This window comes from Candoia aspera, chromosome 3 (genome assembly GCF_035149785.1).
Source record: "Candoia aspera isolate rCanAsp1 chromosome 3, rCanAsp1.hap2, whole genome shotgun sequence".
NCBI lineage: Eukaryota > Metazoa > Chordata > Lepidosauria > Squamata > Boidae > Candoia > Candoia aspera.
In genome coordinates this window covers 13,187,209-13,200,190 of record NC_086155.1, presented here as the reverse complement: position 1 = coordinate 13,200,190, position 12,982 = coordinate 13,187,209, and the positions used below count along the sequence as shown (strand labels likewise).

At 47.3% G+C, this 12,982-nt stretch overlaps 1 long non-coding RNA gene across 1 annotated transcript; it reads right to left on the bottom strand.

The window, feature by feature from the left end:
• Positions 1-3,535: 3,535 nt before the first annotated feature.
• LOC134494795 (uncharacterized) lies at positions 3,536-12,751 on the bottom strand. Its single transcript, XR_010067692.1, has 3 exons — positions 12,365-12,751; positions 11,884-11,997; positions 3,536-3,723 (listed from the first exon to the last, which is right to left on the bottom strand). It is a non-coding gene; the product is annotated as an uncharacterized LOC134494795 (long non-coding RNA).
• Positions 12,752-12,982: the final 231 nt, after the last annotated feature.

Here is a 12,982-nt window from a genome sequence, read left to right as displayed (position 1 = left end):
ATCAATGTTCTAATTGCCCTTTTGCTGTTTATTCCAAAATAAGAATTTTTTAAGTCCTGGAACTTGCATAGAACTTCTTTCACCAAGGATTGAAGGAAACTCACCCAGTGTAATGAATCTTGCCTTTCAGAAGGTTCTTGATATCCAAAAAGCCATTAACAAACAATTTCCAGAATTGATTAAGAAAGGAAGTGTGCAAACCCAGTTCCTTTTGAAGGCACAAACTGTGGCTTGGGCAAAGATGGCTTTCCCTCGGCTTCCCGAGCTCTAAAACCTGCCAGAGATCTGTCTTACAATCTCTTCATGGGGAGCCACTGTATGGAGCGCTTATGGCAATCCCAGGTCCTCTCCTTGTCCAGAGAGGAATTCCAAGGAGTCAATCCGTTCACCAGCTCCTCCTTCTGTTGCGGTCATCAGCTCTTCTCTCAGCAGAGCTGTCTTCAGTCCGGCACTGCTTCACTGCATCCAGTGGCTGCAGCTTCGAGGACCTGCCCTACATCTCATTCAGCACCAAATTTAACTTTGAACAGTCGCTCAATGAGTGTTTACTAAGCGAGGACTACCTGTATTCCATCCAAGAGTTGCCAAATGCATGAGCAACCATCTTCAGCGCCCCATGCTCTAAGGAGGGCCGCTATTAGTACACCAGCCTAAGCTAGGCAGGGTTTCCTGGCCGCAGCCACAGCCTGCTTTTCAGTAGGATCACTAGAGGACCCCTAGATTGCAGGCCCCATTTCACAGGGGAAGAATAAAAGATGGTATAATCACAGAATCAGTGGTCTTGAATGAATAGCCACTCTATCTTGCTTGAGTTGAATCTGAGCTGCTTCTCCCCATCCAAACTCTGTGACAGCTTTCAAGAACTGGGCTAGGGCTTCCATTGCTTCTCCCATTTGGCCTGGGGTGGAGATGTATAACTGGGTATCATCTGCATAATAATGCTGCCTTACTCCAATCCAGGAGATGACCTCTCCCAGTGATTTCTTACAGACAGCATTGAGCCCTGAAGCATTCTCTTAGGGGTACCAAGGGCCTTCCTGTGTGACCCAGGTCTGTTTTAGAAACTCTCTTGTAGCACAGATTTGAGCTAAATTACTCAAATTCCTGTCTCAAAGTAATCTTTTGCTGTGCAGAAATTAAGTGAATTGTTTTTTCCTGTATCATTAAAAGAAAAAAAAAAGCATTGCTATAGAAGTCTTTTCCATCACCCTAAAATTCAAAGATCACAAATTGCTAGTTGTCTCACTGAAATTAACTTATTAGTCCAAGGGTGCAAACTCTCATCTAAAAGGAAACATCAATAAAGGGGTTGTGAGAAACTGAATCCTGGATGAATTTCATTGAGGCTTGCAGAGGTAACCTTGCAGTAGATTGCACTGTTGGAGTGTCAGGGGGCTGCTTGTTTTTGCATGAAAAGCTTGATATTGAACTGGTAAAACATTAATCATGATTTGCCAAGCATATGGAAGTCTGAAGACTTTATTATTATTATATTATTATTATTATTATTATTTGTATGTTCTTGGGCTGGTCCTAAGACTATGTGAAAAGTGTACCTCTTCTATTGGTTTGTAAAGGGTGATGAGGGTGGAGAATTCCTAACTTCCAATGTCCTGACATTGGAAGAGTGCTTGGGTTTTTGTTTTGTTTTTATTTTGGCCATTCCTTCTTGTAGTTATAGTTTTGTAAAGAAACTTTGATTTTAACATATTAAAGAGCTTTGTGTCAGCTTAAAAATGTACTCTTACAGTATAATAGTACCCTAACCCTCAAGCTGGATGTATTGTGCAAAATAAAGTTGTAAATTATTTAATAAAAATGTTTGTAACACATGCTGCATTGATTTCAATGTGTTTTGTAGTTCTTCATGGATTCCAAAATAATTCCCATTCTCATTCCTGATGCTTATATGAATGTTTGTTTGTTTGCTGCCTTCAAGTCAGTTTTTGACTCCTGGCAACTGCCTGGACAAGTCCCTGCAATTTTCTTGACAAAGTTTGTTGGACGTGGTTTGCCATTGCCTCCATCCTAGGGCTGAGAGAGGAGGACTGGCCCAAGGTAACCCAGCTGGCTTTGTGCCTAAGGCAGGACTAGAACTCACTGTCTCCTGGTTTTTAGCCCAGTGCCTTAACCACTACACCAAACTGGCTCTCTATATGAACCTAGACATCCCCAAAGAAACTGGATAAAATGGTTATATGTGCTACTATCATTTTATGCTCACAATGATAGTCCTTTATTTTCTTATGTGATAAAAATTATGTTATGAGTTCTGAGAATGCACTCAAGCACTGTTTTTTAGACTAGCTCGACAAATTTAGGCATACATTTTGTACAATTTATAGGACTACACATACAGGAATGGACAATTTATTGACCATCAAATGTTGATGGACTATGGACTCACATTTGGCTACACTGTACTAACTAGGGCATACAAGAGCCAATATATTAACTATAACTATAGTGTAGTTGTAATGGCAAAGAAGCAGGGATATAAGCTGCTTCTTTGCCGTTACAACTACACTATAGACTTGGTAACATGCTTAGCACTGTTTGATCAAATTCCTACTAAATTATCTCCTGCCTCCTCCTAGCTCTGTGTACTAAGTGGATTATTCACTACAGGAATTGCTTAGAACAGCCATACTATCTATCTTCACTCCACAGCCATATCAAGAGGAATGCCAGCCATGATAAATGGGAAAAAAAAAACTCTGAGAATCTATTCTATAACTGCTACTGGGGTTTTTTTTTCTAACTTGTAGATTCCTTATGCTACAGGCTTTTAAAATATAAACTTACACTTCTGCACATCAAGGGAATTCCCTTTGAATGTAGAGTTAGAGGGAGTGTCCGTTTTCACTTTCAAACTGATATATACTGTACTTAAATTCCTAAGTCTGCTGTGACTGTACTGAAGAGGGAATGAAGACGGGCCAGTGTAACCAACCACAATAGGAACTGTTTATCCCAAAAAGTAAAGACGACAAATCACTCCAAGAATCTAGTTTTGCAACCACTCCTCTGCAAAAGCAGGCAGGAAAATAAATGGGTGTGATAAATTGCCGTAAGCTGGAAGGCAGAAAAGTTTTTTTTTTCTGCTGACTAAAATACAAGCATAGTGCCTGCCTTTAAATGGAATTTTCAATTTCATTGATTATACTATGCTTTAAGACTCCAATTTCAAAGATTCTATCAGGTAATACATGTTATTTCAAAGTTGCTGTGTGGGAGGGGGAGAAGTAGCTGGACAATCATTTGCTGATACGTTGCACTGTATTGTAAATGTGCTCTTTCACAACTCCACCCACTGCATTTGCAAAGCCAACTGTAAAGGTGCTGTGAAACCAATCCACATTTCCCCCAACCTCTTCAGGAAAGGAATGGCAACTGTTAACATGTTGGTCATGGTGGCAGATCATTCTCCAAGCTGAAGTTGTCCGATCTACGGGGAAAAAGTCACCCATGCTGAAAGTCTGGGGCTAATTTTGTTCTGTCTGCAATTAGGCAAGTTCTGGTCATTCCATCTTACCTTGTGGTGCAACCTCCAGCTGATGGACAGAGGAACACACATTTCCTCTGCAGCAAAACCTCTTTCTCAATGGGAGTTGAAGAAGCAGAATATTTAAAGCTTTGCAGCCTAAACTGTGCAATGGCCTGAGGCATTTCCAGCTGCTCCTTTGAGATCCTCACATGGTACACTTTATGTAGAACACAATGCTAGACAGAGTAATACAAAATGAAAGAAAGTCATACCATCATTTCAACAACAAAAGTTGTAAAAGAATGAAAAGTAGTAAGAGTGAATGAAAATGCATATCTCAAAACACAAACTTTCACAGAGTTATAGAATTGGAAGCGGCCATTTAGACCATCGAGTCCAATCCCCAAGTTCAGTGCAAGAGTCCAAAATTAAATAGTCAAATCAAGTCTTTCTTTGGCCATTGACCAGCAAACAAAACTAAATACATATGGTTGTCCAACTTCTGTTCGAACACATGCAACACAGAGGAGCCCACCATCTCCTAGACAATTGGTAGAGTTTTCAAACTACTCTTACGTTAGAAAAAGGAATCTGCCTTTCTGCAAGTCCTAATCCTAAACCTGAACTATGAGATGATAATTGTCAGGGTCAGCCTCACTCCGAATAAGACACGGACTCACTCAATAGGGATTAAGGATTTCCGGTTTATTGGAACGGTGCTTGACAGAAAGAAAAACGGGAATGGAGGTGTGGTGGCATGGTGTCCTGTTTATACCTTCTTGCCGGACCCCGTGCTCCCCCACCCTCCATTGTCCCCATTCCCCTGACCGGACGGGAGATTTAGGTGTTGATGGGATTTATGATGGTTGGTTGGGTGTTTTCCCGGCTGCCGTCTTTGTCCTGTTGGTGCAGGTGCGTCCTCCGGGGCACAAGGCGTGGGTCCTTCTGTGTCACCACTGCTTATCTGAATTACCTTGTGATGTCCTTCTATTAAGCTGTAGATTGGTTCATGGGTGTGGGTGCTTGGGTGATTAGTTGAGCATTGATTTGATTATATCCTTCCTCTTTTCCCTGATGATCATGATCCACGTTGTGAGGCTCTTGTGTGCCTTGCAACGGGGTCATGACATGCTGCCCCCCGAAGATGTCTTTAGGATGCTGGCTTCCCTGGGTATGCCTTGTGGAAGCGTCTAGTCAGTTGTTTTGCTAAGACGTGTTGTGCCTGGACCCACTCTGGGTGTGGGAAATGCTTCCATTTGATGAGGTATTGTAGTGTGCCCCTTTGCTTTCTTGAGTCCAGTATCTCCTGTACTTCAAAATGCTATTGTTTGTCTATCATGATGGGTGGGGGCGGGGGGTCTTCCGTGTGCCATTTGGAAGGGCTTGTTGATTTCAGCAGGGCACAGTGGAATACCGGATGGATCCGTCGTAAATTGTGGGGCAGTTCCAGTTTGAATGTGACCAGATTGATTACTTCTGAGATTTTAAAGGGTCCGATGAATTTCAGTGCCAGTTTCTTCGAGGGTTGTGAGGTCTTTATGAACTTAGTAGAGAGGTAGACCCTATCTCCCACTTTGTAGTTCGGTGCCTCCGCCCTGTGATTGTCCGCAAATTTCTTGTACGTGTTTTGTGCGTCCGCTAGGGCCGTTTGGATGATTGGCCAGGTTGTCGCCAGCTGTGCCGCCCAGTCGTCTGGTGAGCAGGGTGGGGCGTCCGGTTGAGGTAGTTCTGGTATCGGTACAAAGTCCCTTCCATAGACCACCTTAAATGGGGTGTGGCCAGTGCTCTGATGTACTGCATTGTTGTAGGCTACCTCTGCAAAAGGTAGTAGGTCCACCCAGTTGTCCTGTTGGTAGTTTATGAATGCCCTTAGGAACTGTTCAAGGGTTGAGTTTAGGATTTCTGTAGATCCGTCTGTGTGTGGATGCCACGCAGTGGACAGTGCCTGTTTGGTGCCAATGATTTTTTAAAATTCCCTCCAAAATTTGGACATGAACTGTGTGCCCCTATCGGTCACCAAAGGGGAGGGGGCTCCGTGGATCCTGTATATGTGTGTGAGGAACAAGTGTGCCAGTTGTTGCGCGGTGGGGATGGTCGCGCAAGGGATAAAGTGTGCCTGTTTTGAAAAGTAGTCTTCTACCACCCAGATGACTGTTTTCCTTTGGCTGGGTGGTAGGTCTACTATAAAACCCATTGAAATTTCTTCCCAGGGGCAAGAGGGGCTGGCTACTGGCCGCAACAGCCCTTGGGGTCTTCCCCCCTTCCGTTTGGAGGTGGCACATGTGGGGCAGGTGGTGACATAGTCTTTAATGTCTTTTCTAAGAGTTGGCCACCAAAATTGCCGTCTTGTTAAATGTAGGGTTTTTACGAACCCGAAATGCCCCGCAGTTTTGTCGTTGTGTGAGCATTTTAAAACTTCCCCCCGCAATGACTCTGGCACGTACAAAACTTTCTCTTTCCAGGCTAGGTTGTCTTTGAGAGATACATGGTGTCAGTTGTTTTGCAACCATGTATCCGTTTGTAGTGCTTGAGCGAGTCTTTGTTGCCAGTCGAGTGAAATTGAACGGCGGCTCCGTTCGTTTTCTGGCGTTCGTGCTGGCGTGCGTTGATTCCTCGTCTGGCTGCACGTGACAGCTGGGCAGCCCAGTTGTTGGTCCATACTGTCCCCACGACGTCCGAGGCTTGCGTGGAGTCCTGTGGCCGTCGGGAGAGGGCATCCGCCAGGAAGTTCTTCCTTCCCGGTATAAATTTCAACGTGAAATTGAACCGGCTGAAGAACTGTGCCCAGCGCACCTGCTTAGGGCTGAGGCGTTTAGGCGTGCTAAGAGCCTCCAGGTTCTTGTGGTCAGTCCAGACCTCGAAGGGGCAGGAGGCCCCTTCCAGTAGGTGCCTCGTTTCCAGAGCTGCTTTTACTGCAAACACCTTTTCCCATACGTGCCATCTCCGCTCCGTTTCGGAGAATTTGCGGGAAAGGTACGCGCAGGGTTTCAGCTGGTTGTCAGAGTCCCTTTGGAGCAGGAGAGCTCCGATGGAGAAATCAGAGGCGTCTACCTGCACCACAAAAGGCCTGGTGGGGTTGGGGTGTTGCAATACTGGCTCTGCTGTAAATAGGTTTTTTAGTCTCTCGAACGCCGTTTGGCAGTCAGCTGTCCAGTTTAGTAGCGCCCCCAGGTTTCTTGATTTGCGAGTGTCCCCCAAGCCCTTGGTCCTTAGGAGGTTAGTCAGGGGTAGTACAATCTCCGCCAGCCCTGGGATAAACCCCCTATAGAAATTCGTGAATCCGAGGAAACTTTCAAGTTGTCTCCTCGTGCGTGGGTGCTCCCATGCCAGTATAGCTTGGACCTTGCTTGGGTCCATTTCTATTCCTTTTTCCGAAATCCTATACCCTAGATAGTCAATTTGTTGTTTATGGAACTCGCACTTGGAGAGCTTGGCAAACAGCTCTGCCTTGCGAAGTTTCCTGAGCACTTCCTTTAACAGCCGTTCATGCTCACGCTCTGTTTCTGTGTATATTAATACATCATCGAGGTAAACCAGCACCCCCTTAAAAAGGTGGTCACGCAGGACCTCGTTGATTAATTGCATAAATACACCCGGTGCCCCTGCCAGTCCGAATGGTAGCACCTTGTATTGAAACGACCCCAATAGGCAGTTGAAGGCCGTTTTCCACTCATCCCCCTCCCGTATCCTTATGCGGTAATAGGCTTCCCTTAGATCTAGTTTAGAGAATACCTTACCCTTTGCCAGGTGGGACAAGATGTCCTTTATTAGGGGCAGTGGGCATTTATTGGTTACAGACGCGGCGTTCAGGCCCCGGTAATCTGTACAGAGCCGCAGTGACCCGTCCTTTTTCTCGCAAAAGAGGACTGGAGCTCCTACTGGAGAGTTTGCCGGCTCGATGAAACCCCTCGCCAAGTTATCTATAAACTCCCTTAATGCTGCCAGCTCCCTCTGGGTCATTGCATATATTTTGGGTTTGGGTAGGGGCACCCCTGAGACCAGTTCGATGGTGCAGTCTGTTTTCCTGTGAGGGGGGAGTCTGTCCGCTTCCTTCTCGCAGAAGACGTCTGCGAAGTCTGCGTAGTTGGTTGGCAGGCCGTCTGGCAACGCCGTCTCTCTGTGCTCCGAGGTCGTCGTTGCCCTTCCCATTGCCGCCCAGGGAACCCTGTCCCCTGTGGGTGCTTGGTAGCGCCCATCAGAAAACTTGATCTCTCTAGTTCTCCAGTTGATAACTGGATTATGCTGCACGAGCCATGGGATCCCTAGTATAAGTAGGGGTTGCCCCACTGGTGCCACGATGAAAGCCAATTTTTCCTCAAGGCTGCCGAGCCGTAGCGCAATCTTGCTGGTGTATTGGGTGACCAGGCCCCCTCCCGCTGCTGATCCATCAAGCTGCGTGAACACCAAATGGTGCTGAAGTGGATAGCAGCGGAAGTTAAGTGCGGCCACCAGGTCTGAGTGTATTAAGCACTTAGAGCAGCCTGAGTCAATCAGTGCCCAGACCTTTTCTGACTTTTCCCCATGGGTGAGGGTAACACGGACATAGAGGGTGGGGCATCCTTCACTCACCCCTCCGTCAGTGCACCTGTTGTCTTTTTCCACCTGTCCTCTGGCGCCCATTAGGCCAGGTGGCTGGCGTTTCCCGTCGGCTCGTCGGAGTTGCTTCCCTCCTCCTCTGAGCTGTAGGGGAACTGTCTGGCTCTGTTCTCCCCCGTCGCCACTGGTCGTTTCCTTGGCGCTGGCGTTGGCGTGGCTGGTGCCCTCTGCATGCTCTCTCTGGGTTTAGTTTTGGGGCAAGCCGCCACCTTGTGATCGTCCTTGCCGCACTTGAAGCACTGGCCCTTTGCGAATCGCCGGTCCCGTTCTTCCTTCCACGGGTGGGATCTCGCCTTCCCTGGCCCTGCAGCTGTGCGTGATGGTCTCATTGCCTCCGCCTGCTGCGCTTCCCTCTTGGCTTGGAGGAAAGTGTCTTGGGCATCCTCTGCTTCCCCCGCCAGGCGGATCCACTCAGTCAGGGAGTTGGGGTTGTTGCGGCAGAGTGCCCACCTGAGTACGTTCAGGTTGAGTCCTTCTTTAAATTTCTCAATCAGAGTTGATTGAGACCAGACTTCCACTTTTCGGGCCAGGGCTTGAAACTCCATTGCATACTCTGCCACGGGGCGCTGTCCTTGCCGGAGCGTTTTCAAAGTCCGTTTTGCTCTTTCTTTCTCCAGGGGGTCCCTGAAGTGTACTTCCATCGCCCGAAGGAAGTCATTGCTGTCCTGCAGCTCCCGGGCGCGTGATTGGCACAGTTGGACGTACCAATCAGCGGCCCGTCCTTTCAATTTTATGGCCAGGCATTAACTTTGCCCCTTTCTGTCCTGAAACAGGGGCCCCACTCTTCGAGGTAGTACCTGGCATTAGTCAGGAAAAAGGAGAGTTTCGAGGGGTCTCCGTCGAACTTTATGCCAAAGTCCGTGGCTGCCATTCTGGTCTGGCTCCAGGTCACATCTGGGCTGTGCAGCGTGCGTCGCGGAGGCTGGTGCGGGTCGTCTCGTCTCCTGGCGTCTGGTGGTGTCGGTGTCCTCTCTCGCCGGGTCTCTTCATAAGCAGGTCGTCCCATCGACAGGGTGGGAGGGTGGGATGTCGCCCATCAGGTAGGTTCCTGAAACCGGGCTCTCTTGTAGTCGCCGCTGTCCTCTAGGTCGTCCCTCTGTCTCTCCTCCAGGTACGCCTCCAATTGTCGGGTGGGCTCCTGGGACCGGACTTTGCCGTAGTCGCCGCTGTCCTCTAGGTCGTCCCTCCGTCTCTCCGCTGGGTGCGCCTCCGGACCTCTGCTGCCCTTTTCGATGCTGCCACCGCGGGATTCCTGTGCCGCCATCAGCTTCTGGAGCAGCAGCTGTACCGCCTGCAGCCCCTCCTCCAGCGCGCTTAGCCTCGCCGCCGTCCCTGAACTCCGGGCGCGCTCGACTCTCCGCTCACCGACTTCGGTCGCCGTGGACGACGGTCCGTCCCTCAGTTCCTCGGGGGTGCTTGGCGAACCTAGAGAGGATGCCCCCATCTCGTCCGCGGTGGCCCGCGGGCCCCAGGACACCTGGGTGTTCCCCCCCCCTTTCCTCTTCCCCCGAGCTGGATCTCGCGCTTACCTGGGCGTCGCGCCGCCGGGGCCTCAGGCACATCCCGCCCGAGGGGAGGGGAGCTTCGCTGCTGGTTGCCGGGTGGTCACGTCGCCGCACTCCATTGCTCTCCATACCTAGCTGGGTCCCTCACAAGTTGGTTGGATGGGTGCTAGGTAAAAAATTTTTGTCGATTCCCGTTTTTATGTCAGGGTCAACCTTGCTCCGAATAAGACACGGACTCACTCAATAGGGATTAAGGATTTCCTGTTTATTGGAACGGTGCTTGACAGAAAGAAAAACGGGAATGGAGGTGTGGTGGCATGGTGTCCTGTTTATACCCTCTTGCCAGACCCCGTGCTCCTCCACCCTCCATTGTCCCCATTCCCCTGACCGGATGGGAGATTTAGGTGTTGATGGGATTTATGATGGTTGGTTGGGTGTTTTCCCGGCTGCCGTCTTTGTCCTGTTGGTGCAGGTGCGTCCTCCGGGGCACAAGGCGTGGGTCCTTCTGTGTCACCGCTGCTTATCTGAATTATCTTGTGATGTCCTTCTATTAAGCTGTAGATTGGTTCATGGGTGGGTTCTTGGGTGATTAGTTGAGCATTGATTTGATTATATCCTTCCTCTTTTCCCTGATGATCATGATCCACGTTGTGAGGCTCTTGTGTGCCTTGCAACGGGGTCATGGCAATAATGAACAGGACTTGTCTTTCTTCTGTGTTGCACTTCTTCACATAGCTAGAAATTTGCAACCTACACTTCCTATAGTCATTTTTTTTCAAGGTTAAACATTTCCCAGTCTCCTAAGGCATCTGACCCCTGCAAAGAAAGAAAGTAGCATTGCCCATGATTTGGAAGCAATTTCCTCCCTAATATTGTATATGCCTTCTTTTTGCAGCCAAATTACACTGCTTACTCATATACATCGTATGATAAACTACAATTCCAAAATCATTTTCAAATGTATCATTGACAAGCCAAATTGAAGAATGCTGAATTGTATTTTATTATTTTCCTTCTATTTTTCTCACCAAGATCATATTGCATTTTGTCATCCAGCGTATTAGCTATCCCATCCACTTTGGTGTCATCTGCACATTCAATAATGTGTCAGGCTCAATATTATTTCTGCGCATCAAAAGGCTTCCATGATTTTCCCCAAACAATGTCAATCACGCCCCAGGCAGCCTGGCCAATAATAAGGGATGGTGGGAACAACATACACAGGGCTACAGATCTCTTTCCCTTTCTATAGATGGTTCCCTTTTTCCTTCATTTCAGGAGAAAAGCTACAGCATAAGACCTTTTGTTGAAATACTGAAAATCTGGGTTTAAAAAAATCATTACTGTATTTTTATGTTTTAAGGTTGTAAAGCAGTTTGAAGGGGGCTTTGTATCCAAAATGAAATTGAAAGTGCATTGAAACAAAACATTTGGGCAGATGCAATGATACAGCTGAGGAACAAAGACCACAGGCAGCTAAATTTATGTGTTTATTCAATTTATATGGCAGCCCATCTCAAACAAGTGACTCTGGGTGGCTAACGACAATTTTAAAAAACCAGCAAAAACTCAGAAGCCTACTGGCAATCAATGCAGCTTGTGGAGCAGAGGTGTAGCACGCGCAGATTGAGAAGTTCCCATAACTATCTCACTGCTGCACTCTGTACCAACTGCAGATTCTAGATGCACTTCAAGGGCAGCCCCATGTAGAGAGCATTGCAATAGTCCAACTGAAAGGAGACTAAAGCACGACTGACTGACAGCAGAGCCTCACAGTCCAGGACACAATTGGTGTACAACACAAAGCTGTGCAAGGACTCTCCTGGTCACAGCCACTACCTGGTCCTCTAACAGGAGCTGCAGATCACGGAGGACTCCCAGCAACCACCTCTCAAAGAAGAATTGACTACTGCCAGAGCCCAACCACATGTTACCTCCCTGAAAACCTTGACCATCTGGGAGGGACATGGGTCTAATTTGTGAGTGGCTGAGCTAGCAGTCCTGAGAAACCTGCCTATTTCATCTGAACTAACAGGGTCAAAGTCTTCCCAGATAATCAAGCAAGACTGAGTTTCAGTCTTCTGCAAGGGACCTGTCTCAAGGCCAGAGTCCAACTTGGAGTGAATCCAAGCAATTTTATCTGATAGATGCCAAGCATATTCTTCACATTGGCCCTGCAAGTAAACTTCTGAATCAATCTTCCCCCAGGGTTCAGGTTACATTGAATAGGGCAGCTGAGCAGCTATCTGTGGGTGTAATACGGGTAGAGAAATACTGGCATTTTGCCTCCCTTACCATCACAAGTTAGGCCCTAATAGCAGCTCTTGCTCAAGCTCAGTCGGGTTTATTCCTCAATGTCCTCCAGTGGTACTCTAGGCTTCTTTTCAACCATTTCATCTCCCTCACATCCTTGGTAAGCCATGGGGAATTTCAGGATCCACAGGGAAAGAGAAACCACATGGGAACATTCCAATCCAAAGTCCCTACTGCCCTCACATTCCAGGCAGCAACTAAGGCCTTGGTTGGACTGTGCACCAGACCTTCAGGGACAACCCCAAGCTCCCTCTGTAACCTTACTGAGTTCATCAGTCGCCTGGGGCAGACCAATCAAATAGGTCCAGCATCTCTACAGTATAGGAGTGGAAACATCAGATAACTTCAGGGCCAAACAGAGAGTGATATGTCCATGACAGAGGACACATAGCAGTCTCCCTTAACTTCAGACCACATGTTGGCTGTATGTTGGCCACTGCTCCAACAAAAAAACTAGATCTACCGTATAACCATTGTCATGTGTCAGGACCTTGATGACTTGGGTCAGACCCATGGCTCTCATGGTGACCATGAACTCCTGAGCCACCTCTGACTCCACCCCTGAGGAAGGCAAGTTGAAGTCCCCAGGGGCTGAGAATCTCCACTGCCAACCTGGCCATAAATAACAAAGAACACTATTGGTAATATTTGTAGACTGCCCTAATCATTAAGGCTCTGGACAGTGAACAATAGAGCAAGAAAACAGAAAAAAAAATCAGGCTAATAAAAATGCAATTTTCTCATACACCTCAAAGATAGATGCCCACGGTCAACAAGAGCTAATGGCAGAGCAGAATAGTATGGTTTTAACAGACTTGCAAAGGGGGAAGCATGTTCCATACTGTGATGTTATTATCTGTGTTATAATAATGTATAATACTACAATGGTATCATAAAAATTGTTATTAGTCTTTAAATATACATTAAATATAAAGTAAAAGTGTCCTTCAAATTGAACTTAAATGCTGGTACCTTTATAAATAAATCTGTAGAATTTTCTTGCAAAAACACAAAGTGGTTTGCCATTGCCTTCTTCCATGAATTTTTAACTTTCTACAACTTCTTGGAGGAATCCCATCCA